We start from the raw sequence: 10,197 nt of genomic DNA, 5'->3' as shown, positions 1-10,197 counted from the left end.
TAAAATACAAAAAAATGAGGCTTTCTTCTTTCATTAGACTCAACCCTAGGTTTCACAAATCATACATAGGGTCAATTATTGATTCTCTGTTAGATTTCTCAGCTAATAATCCTACACACTCAATTCGCCCATCAACAATTCAAGAAAAATCACATGTATATATTTAAAACTCATCTAGATAATCACATTAATCAAAGCATTAATATTTCATTTAAATAAAATTTTCCTCATTTATGCAAACATATTTGATCATTAAAAATTGTATAATTAAAGTATTAATCATATTCCTAATCTTGAATTCATTTACTCTACTACACCATCATTATGCTTTCTTATAAACCATCAAATAACATGATTAAACATTTTAAAGTAAAGCATCACATGACATAAAATAATATAATAATGTCTAGCCCATCAAACAATGTCTTGGCATATCTAGTCATAATGTATCAGATGTACAATGGTGGATCGAGGCGAGGCCTCACATCTTGTACCATAGTCCATAGTCTTCTATTCCTTTCAAATATCGTAGTATTCTTTTCACAGCCATAATGTGATTTTCTTTAGGATTAATAAAAAATCTTGCAAAAATACCAACTTCTAATGCAATGTTAGGTCTTCTATGTACAAGATATTGTAATTTTCCAAACATTGACCTACATAATGTTTGATTCACTTCAGCAAAATCATCGTTCTTTAAAATTTTGTGGCCAATAACTATAGGTCTCAGCTAGTCTCGATTATTCCATACTAAAATTCATCAATATCTCTTTGATATACTTTGATTGTGTGATGTATATACCTTTCTTCCTCTAGTAAACTTGCAAACCAACAAAGAACTTAATCTCTCTAAACATTTAAATCTCAAAGTCTTTATTCATCTTATTAGAAAATGATTTACACAATAAATCATGTCCTCCAAATATGATATCATCAACAAAAGATTCAACTAGAAATATATTTGTTCTCATATTCACTTTTCAAATACACGTTATTGCCATTTGTTCTTGCAAAACTAATTTTCACCAAATAAGTGTGAGCCTTTCATACCATGTACTAGGGGCTTTCAAACCACATAATGTTTTGTACAACTTACATAACATATTCTTCCTACTAGGGTCAACAAATCCTTCAAGTTGTTCAATGTAGACTTCTTCTAAGATTTTATTCATAAATGCAATTTGATATCCATTTATATACCTTGAAACCTTTGTAAGAAGCATATGCAAGAAAAGTTCTCACTCATTCCAATTTTGCAACTAGGGAAAATGTCTCTCCATAGTCAATTCCTTCCTCTTGTGTGTATCTCTTAAAAACTAGTATTACTTTGTTCCTTGTGACTTCACCCTTCTTATTCAGCTTGTTTCTAAATACCCACTTAATTCCAATCACATTCTTATCTTTTGGTCTAGGTACCGATGCCCATGTGTTTTTTTTCTCTCTTTGATCAATTTCCTCATTCGTTTCCTTTATCCAATCTTATTCTCTAAAGCATCTTTAACTGATTTAGGTTCAACCTCACATAACAAACATGTGTCATTATTCAACTTACTTCATGTCATGACTCCTAAATCTTCTCTTCTAATGATTTGGTCTAGTGTACATGGTTTCTTCTTACATATTTTACTAAGACGAGTTTAGGTCTCCTATCTTCTTGTGGTGATTCACTTGGTTATGCATGTTATCCTTTTCATGTATCTTTACCTCCTCTATCTAATGTTCAGCTTCTTCAATCTATGACTCGACTCCTACAACCTGATGCTCAGCATCCTACTGATACTCAAGAGATGTTTTTTACTAAACCTTAGGAGTGCATGGTTGCTAATGCTTGGCAACCTCTTTCTCTAATTCAAGTAAGGTACTTGGTTCTTCTTCATATATATAGACAAATTTTATGTAATCTTGTAAGAATTTGGTATATCTTTGATACCATGTAAGACTGATCATGTAGAGAATGGACAAGAGGGTCAAAGTATTCCCTCACAACAACTGAAGAAGGATCTTCTTCATCAAAGAGAAGATGTATATGATCAATAATGTCTCCCAAATCTACTATGTAGGACTCCACAAAAAAACCTGAAATGTCTAACATGTAGTCATCCCCTGGTTCTAGAACTAGAAGACAAGGTGTACCCAATGGTACTGAATTGCATGGACCTACCACTATAGCAATGTATGCATGTGGAATTTTTTGATGTTGTGACCTCATCCTACATCTATCAGAAGGATCCCCCACAAGTGAACCTATTGAATCACTATCACTAATGTCAGTATCAATTTTCACAATGTATGAATTATGGAGAGGATTAGAGCATAAGCTAGGTGAAATTTTTTCAAAGTGAACATTCCTCTCTATGAATATCTCATGAGTCTCAAGATCCATAAGTCTATATGCCTTAACACTTTCATCATATCCAATGAAATTAAAAGGCCTTGGTGGTGGTGCCCTGTATTCCCTTGAAGATATTTGTGCCCATGTTGGACAACCAAAAACTCTGAAGTGTTTCACAACTGGTTCTCTTTTGCGCCATGCCTCAAAAGGAGTCATTCCATCTAAAGACATTATGAGGAGATCTACTAAGGATTTGATTGGCACTACTTATAGCTTCGACTTCAAGTGGTGGATCAAGAGACTTAGCTTGAATCATGCATCTTGTCATTAACTTAAGAGTTCTAATCCTCATTTCTGTAACACTAGTCTTTTGGGGACTAAATACTATTGGAATATGAAGATCAATACCCTCAAGTTCACAAAAGTCTCTGAGTCTTGAGTTCACATATCTACTTTCATTATCCATATGAAGAACCTTGATGGCTTTACTTGATTTCTTCTCAACATGACTCTTGAAGGCTAGAAACTTATCAAACACTTCATTCTTGTGATTAAGAAAGTAGACCCATGTGTAGCGTGAAAAGTCATCAATGAAAGTGAGGACATAGTGACCCTTGCTAACCGATGTCACTGAAAAGGGTCTTGCTAGAACCATGTGAACCAACTCAAGAACAACTGATGCTCTCCAAGATTTCCCTTTGTCAAACTTCACTTCTAGATGCATATCCATTGAACAAGTTGAACATTCACCTGTAGAAAAGTTGATTCTAGGTACACCTTTGACCATATTTTTTGAGCTAGGTTGATGAAGATAGTAGAAGGCAAGATGTCCATACCACTCATGCCATAATTTACTTTGTAATTGAGAATGTGTCAACAAGGCATGTAAAGGAGATGTAGGCACAAAGTGGGAGAAAGAATAAAGTTTTGTGTCATGATTGACTTTACCCACTACAACCAATGAATCAACTTTAAGATTTCGCACCATTACTAAATTAGGAAGGAACTCAACTTTATTGCCACCTCCGTAGTGAGTGATTTGGTAAATTAAAAGGAGACTAGTGCTAAGGTTAGGAATGTAGAGAACATCTTTGAACTCTCCATTTTCCATCTCAACTTTTCATTTCCCTTCAACTTCCACTTGTGTATCATTCCCTACAAAGATGTGAGGTACCTTAGACTACTTCAATGAAGAAAAATGTCATTTTGAAGAACCCATAAGATGTGAGGCACCCAAGTCAAGAATCCATTCCCCTGAAGAATTTGAACTTGCCATAAATGCTTGCCCTTTTCCCTATGAAGTGGATGGATTTGAATCCTTGAAAGCATTTGGCACATTGATTTTGTTCTTCCTAAGTAAGTTTTCGAACTCATCTATTTGTTTAGTCTTGCAATGATGCTCATCATGATTTGGTTTCTTGCAATATGCACAAAATAGTTTATCCTTCTTATTGTTGTTTCCCTTCTTGTTGGAAGAAGAATTTCCTTGTTGTGAGGAGGAAGATTGTTGTGTCTCTGATTGTGACTTTGGCTTCCACTACTTTTTATGCTGTTGGTGAAACTTTTGCCGCCTTCATTTGATTGGTTCTCATTACTAGCCACCAATGCTCTAGACTTGGATGACTTGAGAATTCCCATATCTATTAACTTGGATTGTTACAACATCAACATTTCTGCAAATGCATCAAATGAAGGCTTAGTGAAGGCACTTCCCATGGTCAACCTGTGAGTGTTGTAACTCAGAACAAAAAATGAATACTCTAAAGGTAGCCTCTTCAAGATGTGATGAATCAATTTATCATCCTTCATGGGATTACCACAATCCTTAAGTAGTGCTCTCAATTCATTGGCTTTGTTGAGATAGTCTTGAATTGTGTTAAAATTCTTAGGATCCAATAGAAGTAAATCATCCTCAATTTGAAATCCCTTTTCCTCATCCACCTTACCATACAAACCTTTAAGTTTATCCCAAGCAACCTTGGCATTCTCAAAGTTAGAAATGTAGAAGAAGAGATCTCTATGACCACAAGTCCTAATAATTCCTAAAGCCTGATTATCTTTAACTTGCCAATCAACTTGTGCATCAGCATCGGTGGGTTTTACAATTGTACCATCAACATATAGATTTAAACCTTTTTCCATTAGTCTACACCATACAATATATTTCTATGTAGTATAATTGTGTAAAGTAAAAGGTAGAGTTTTAGGTGAACCCATGATGCAAAAAATTAAAAGAGCACGAGAGAGAAAGAGATACACAAGAACACAAGACACACCTCCCTATTCACTCAATCAAAGAACCCCCCAAAAGTTATTCTTTTGAAATTTTATATGTAGTGTGTTTACAATAGGCCACTTGTCAAAATGGACAAAAGTAGACTTCTAATTTTGTTCTTTACAATCTCCTTTTGGAGTTCAAATCTGGTACTTAGCAATGTAGCTCAAATGTACAACAATTTCAAATTCTAATTAAAGCAATACAATTTAAAAGAGGACCTATTTCTACAAGTGGTATTTCTATCCACACAAGCCTATAATCTGATTGCAGATCTGGAAAGTAGACAAAAAAATGAGAACTTACAAAAAAATAGAACCTGAAAATGTGTCCAGATGAGCCCAAACTAAGCCTTTGAAGTTGCAAAAATCAGAATTTGTGATTTGCAAAAAAATTCAAGAACAAAGATCTCAAACATCCTACACCAATGTGTAGATCATGAAATTCTACCTCAAAAAAACACAAAAAATCTCTGAAAAAGGAGTCTGTATGAGGGAGATATCATTGTTTGAAAATCACCTCTACAAGTATTTTTCCTGAATCGTCGTCATCACACCTCTAAAAATCAATTGAATCTAGATTTCACCTCAAATGTGCAATTTTGATGAAACAAAAGTCAATTTGGGGATTTTTTGACCTTCTGAATATGATGCCAATATCTGATTTGCACCAGCAAGCTCCAATCTTGACAAACGAAAAATCTCTCCTATTTGCCTAAAAGGCCAATTTTTTCGTAGAATTTCATAAATAAAATGAAAATCCAAAAAGAAAAAATGTAAAGATGCAAAAATATGTAGATCTAAAAAATTAATTTCACAGATCTAAAGAGATCATACCAATTTCACAAATTGAGCCTTTGGGTTCTAGTTTACAAGAAAAATTGCCTCAATTTTGACTATGGCCTAGGGTAGGCAAATTTATAGTCAAAATTCACCGAGTGACACTCCAAACACAATGGTGAGGTCTTCTTTGGCTCTAGATGCTCTCAATGATTGCAATACTCTGGATCTGAATCATGGCCCTCTGAGAGGTGAAGCAAAAATGGTCTCCAATGGCTATGTGAAGAGAAGCTCCCTCAACTCTGATACCATGTAAGAATTTGGTATATCTCTGATACCATATAAGAATTTTTCTTAAGGCAAAATCACCCAAGATCAAGAAGCTCAAGCGCTAGTACAATATGGACCAATAAAGTATGATTAGAATAACAATATGAAATTGAATTGATGTACATACACACTAGGAGTGCCTGAATATAAAGGCCTCTAGAATGACTAGGAGTTAACAAAGTGATAAGCCTCACAACTAAGCACATGTCCACCAAGAGTGGATTATCCTCCATTGAGTACAGAAGTTAGCGCGATGATGAGAGGATAAGCCTACATAGATGTGTCATGTAAAAAGATGTTGTAGATACCATGTGCTTAATTAGAGTGTGAACAACTATGTTGTCTACATGACAACTCAGATAAATATGCAAACTCATGTGTTGTAGACACCTTGTGCTAAAATAAGATGCTAACTCCTATGTTATCAACAAGACAACTCATATGAGTACACATACTCCTAGGTGTCTAATCTAATAAATAATAAAATAATGCATTAACCTATTTTACTTAAGTAAAGTGTAATAATAATTAATTATTTACACTAACAAATCTTTAGGTTCTTTCTTGCACTCCTCTTCATTCTTTTTCACAAATTCATCAACTCTTACATTTGCACTTTCCACAATTTTGTTTGTGTTGGAATTCAAACACTTATATGCCTTGTTTTTAGTGGAATATCCTATGAATATACCTTCATCACTCTTTGCATCAAGTTTTCCTTTCCTTGCTTCTTTCAATATGTAACACTTGCCTCTAAAAATTTTGAAATAATTCACATTAGGTGCATAGCCATACCAAAGTTCAAAAGGGGTTTTTTTTGTAGCTTTCATGACTTGAACCTAGTTTAGAGTATCGACTTCATTACTTACAACTTCTCTCCAAGACTTTTGTGAAACATTCCTCTCCATCATCGATGTCCTTGCATAGTCCATGATTTATCTATTCCTTCTTTCATCAATTCCATTTTGTGGTTGAGTCCTTGTGCACTTATTTTTCTCTTGATTCTTTGTCATTGCATAATATTTTGAACTTTTTTAATATGAATTCACCTCAACTATATGATTTTAGGCACTTAAAACTCTTTCCTATTTCATTTTCAACTCTTTTCAAATACCATTTTAACATTTGAAATGCATCATATTTCTCTTTAAGAAACATAACAGTCATCATTCTAGAGAAATCATCAATAAACAAAATAAAGTACATGTTACCATAATAGCTTTGCACTCCAATAAGACCATATAAATCAATATGAACCAATTCCAAAAGATCATCAGAACAATAAGCCTTGCTCTTGAAACTAGATTTTTTCATTTTTTCTATTTGACATTTTTTTGCACATCACTTTATCAGGTTTTCTCAATCTTGGTAACCCTCTTACTCTTTTTCATTTTACTAATGCTTACCAAATTATCAAAGTTCACATGACATAGTCTCTTATGCCACAACCAAATATCTTCAAATTGTGCAAGTAGAAAAGTATCTTTAAATGGGTCTAGGTAGAATAAGTTATACAAAATCCAGTATCAAGAGAAAAATGCAATCGTACATGAAAAAAATTCAACATGAGATCCAGTATCCAAAAAGATTTTACTAACTCCAAACAACTTATACTAACTCATAAAATCACTCGGTCCATATAGCATATCATCAACAGCTTAACTTTTCCATTCATCACTTAGCTCTATGTTCAATATATGTCAACTAACGGTAAATAGCATGCATCACACATATATGACATCAAGATTTAACATGGAAACCTAATTTGGGAACAACTACCATGTAACATGCTATCACTTTTCACTCTAAAGTGAGCTCGGTTAAGAGCCAACCCTGTTAAAGGTTACAAAACACACTTTTAGGTGTGACCCTATTAAAGGATTTAATCACCCTATTGTGAGTGGTCTAGTTAGAAGATTTTAGATCATTCCATTATGATATTTCCTTGATTAAAGGATTTACAAAATGACTATTACGTTAACCTTGATTAAAGGATTCTAACTACCACATTGGTTAGAAAGTAATAGCAGGTTTGATTTGTTCAGATACAACTCACTTTGCAAATTCATGTCTCCATTTAGCTCAATTTTTCATTCATTTTTTGGACTTCATTATGATCTTTGTCTCTAATTTTCTTTCCAACCCTTCAAGCAATCAAACTTCACCAATCTTCTCACTTTTCTTCTACTACTCTGTTCTTTACAGGTTCTCCACAAATTTGCCAATAAATAGTGAACCAACCTTAGGAAAACATCTCTTATACCTCCTTAACTATCTTTGATCTTTTGTCACTTAAAAATCACCGTAGATCTTAGGGTTTGATCAGATTCATTAAATATATCCATCATTTTTTCCTCCTACTCCTTTCTTGATGCTTCAAAAAACTTCTCTTCAAATCCTTACCTTTAAATCACATAGCAAACTCAATTTGTGCATTAAATACGTCAACTCATCAATATTTTTCATTTATGTATTTTGAATCATCCAAAAATTCAACTATGTCAGCGTTAAGCTTGATTCTTTCATAAATTGTTATTTTGTTGACACTAGATCATCATTGTGTTCTACTCAGCAACACTGTATAGCTCGGTCTCTACTATTTTGTCTTGCATGGCTTTCACTAACTTGCTCGGTCTTTGCTATGCTCGATCACTACCACATTTTCCTTCTTAATCTTTCTCGGCCATAACAAATACTTGGCTAATATTGTTTACTCGATAACTCTTAAGTTCCTTAATCTTCTACTTCATTAGCCTAGTAAAACTGACAATCGGTCAAGCTCAGTGTTTTACTTAATTTCTCATTCTCTTCTATAAATCAACTCAACTATCTTCTTCACTTCATATAATGACATCATCTTGCCAAAGACTAACTGATCAAGTGCCCATTGTAATTCCAACATACCTACTCCTCTTTACTCAACAACTTCACTAGTTCATCTAGTTATCTCACTTTTCAAATCCTCTTCATTAATCAATCGGTATTGCACTCTACAATGTTAGTAAATCTCTCTCTAGTAGTCATGACAACATAACAAATGTTCCAATTGTAGTTTCCAACAAGTACACCAAGGGTATTACTCAGTACTAGAAAAGGTTTAGAGTGGAGACATGAAAATGGAGTGTCATGACACATCTCACAAATCTTGTGCGACATTGAACTGCCCTTCTCTCATCAAGAATGCTTGGCATAACCATATCAACAACTGTAGATGACAATTTTATAATATACCATATCAACGTCCTCAAATGATAGCAAGGTATTACACCATATCAATGTTGTCAACAATGGCAAGGTGAGACCTACCATAGCTACGTCCTCAAATGACAACAATGTAGGCAATCACGTAAATCTCTTTAGTCTCTTGTTATCATTTTAAGATCTCATTAATTTATTTAGTTATCACTTTTTAATGACTTTGTCAAGGGATACCCTAGGACCCCTTTGTGTCATAGCCAGCCTTGCAGAGCCACTCCACTCCATTACTCAAACACTAAACATGCTCATTGTGTTGCAACAACACGACACCAAGAAAAATCATAAATAAGAATAAATAATATAGAAATTTTCATAAAAGACACTCAAAGTCATAAACCATTAAACATGGTAAACTTGATTTCTCTCCAAACACCAAGAGTTTCGGTCACTTAGACCTTTCCATAGGAGCATAGCTCAACTACATGCTTGGATATGGTCTCACACTCCATACATCAAAATATCCCATGTCAACTCAATATGAAGCATAGTAGGTGCCAACACATTTGCAAAAGCAACAAGGAGGATATCTCGACTCCAAAACACTAAAGACAAACAGCTAAGTGAAAACTAAAGAAAGGCACAATAACACATAACTCAATCAGCCATTATGCCAAAAACATGGATTCTCATGAAATCTAAAAATAATCTTGTTAGAACATGAGGAAAGTGCTAAATGCCCAAAAGAAACTAAATACTCAAAATGTAGCAAAATTTGGCAAAGGGCAAAAATCAGCATTTTAACATTGAAGGGGCACTTTCAGCCAAAATATAAATAATCAGATGTTCTCTATGTCATTTTGAACCCACGATACTCCTTGTAAAAGAGGATACTAAATTTATTTTTCAATCAAACCAAAACATGGAAATAGAAAGTTTTAGAGTGGCACGCAAAATAATGCAGTAAATAAAAAGCTCAAAAAAAGACATTAAATAAATTGACAATTTTAAAACCCATTGGTCTAAACCCATCCAACATTAAATTATTCAAATAAAATCTTGAATCCAAGAAGACAACAATGCAAATAGTTTCAAACCCCACTTGGGCAAACAACAAATACTCACACTTGTACAACCAAGTGGAGGAAAGCAATTAAAATGGCAGGGAGCACTATTTCTCAGCCCACAAACTAATAGCAATTTACTTCATTCAAAAATATGAAGTGACTCAAAAGATATGAAGAGCACTACTTCACACAAATGGTAAAAAGCAAGAAAATGAAGAA

The sequence above is a fragment of the Cupressus sempervirens genome, chromosome 7 (genome assembly GCF_028749045.1).
Source record: "Cupressus sempervirens isolate cs-2001-9-10 chromosome 7, ASM2874904v1, whole genome shotgun sequence".
NCBI lineage: Eukaryota > Viridiplantae > Streptophyta > Pinopsida > Cupressales > Cupressaceae > Cupressus > Cupressus sempervirens.
The sequence above is the reverse complement of the archived record's forward strand: the minus strand, read 5'-3'. Positions refer to the sequence as shown.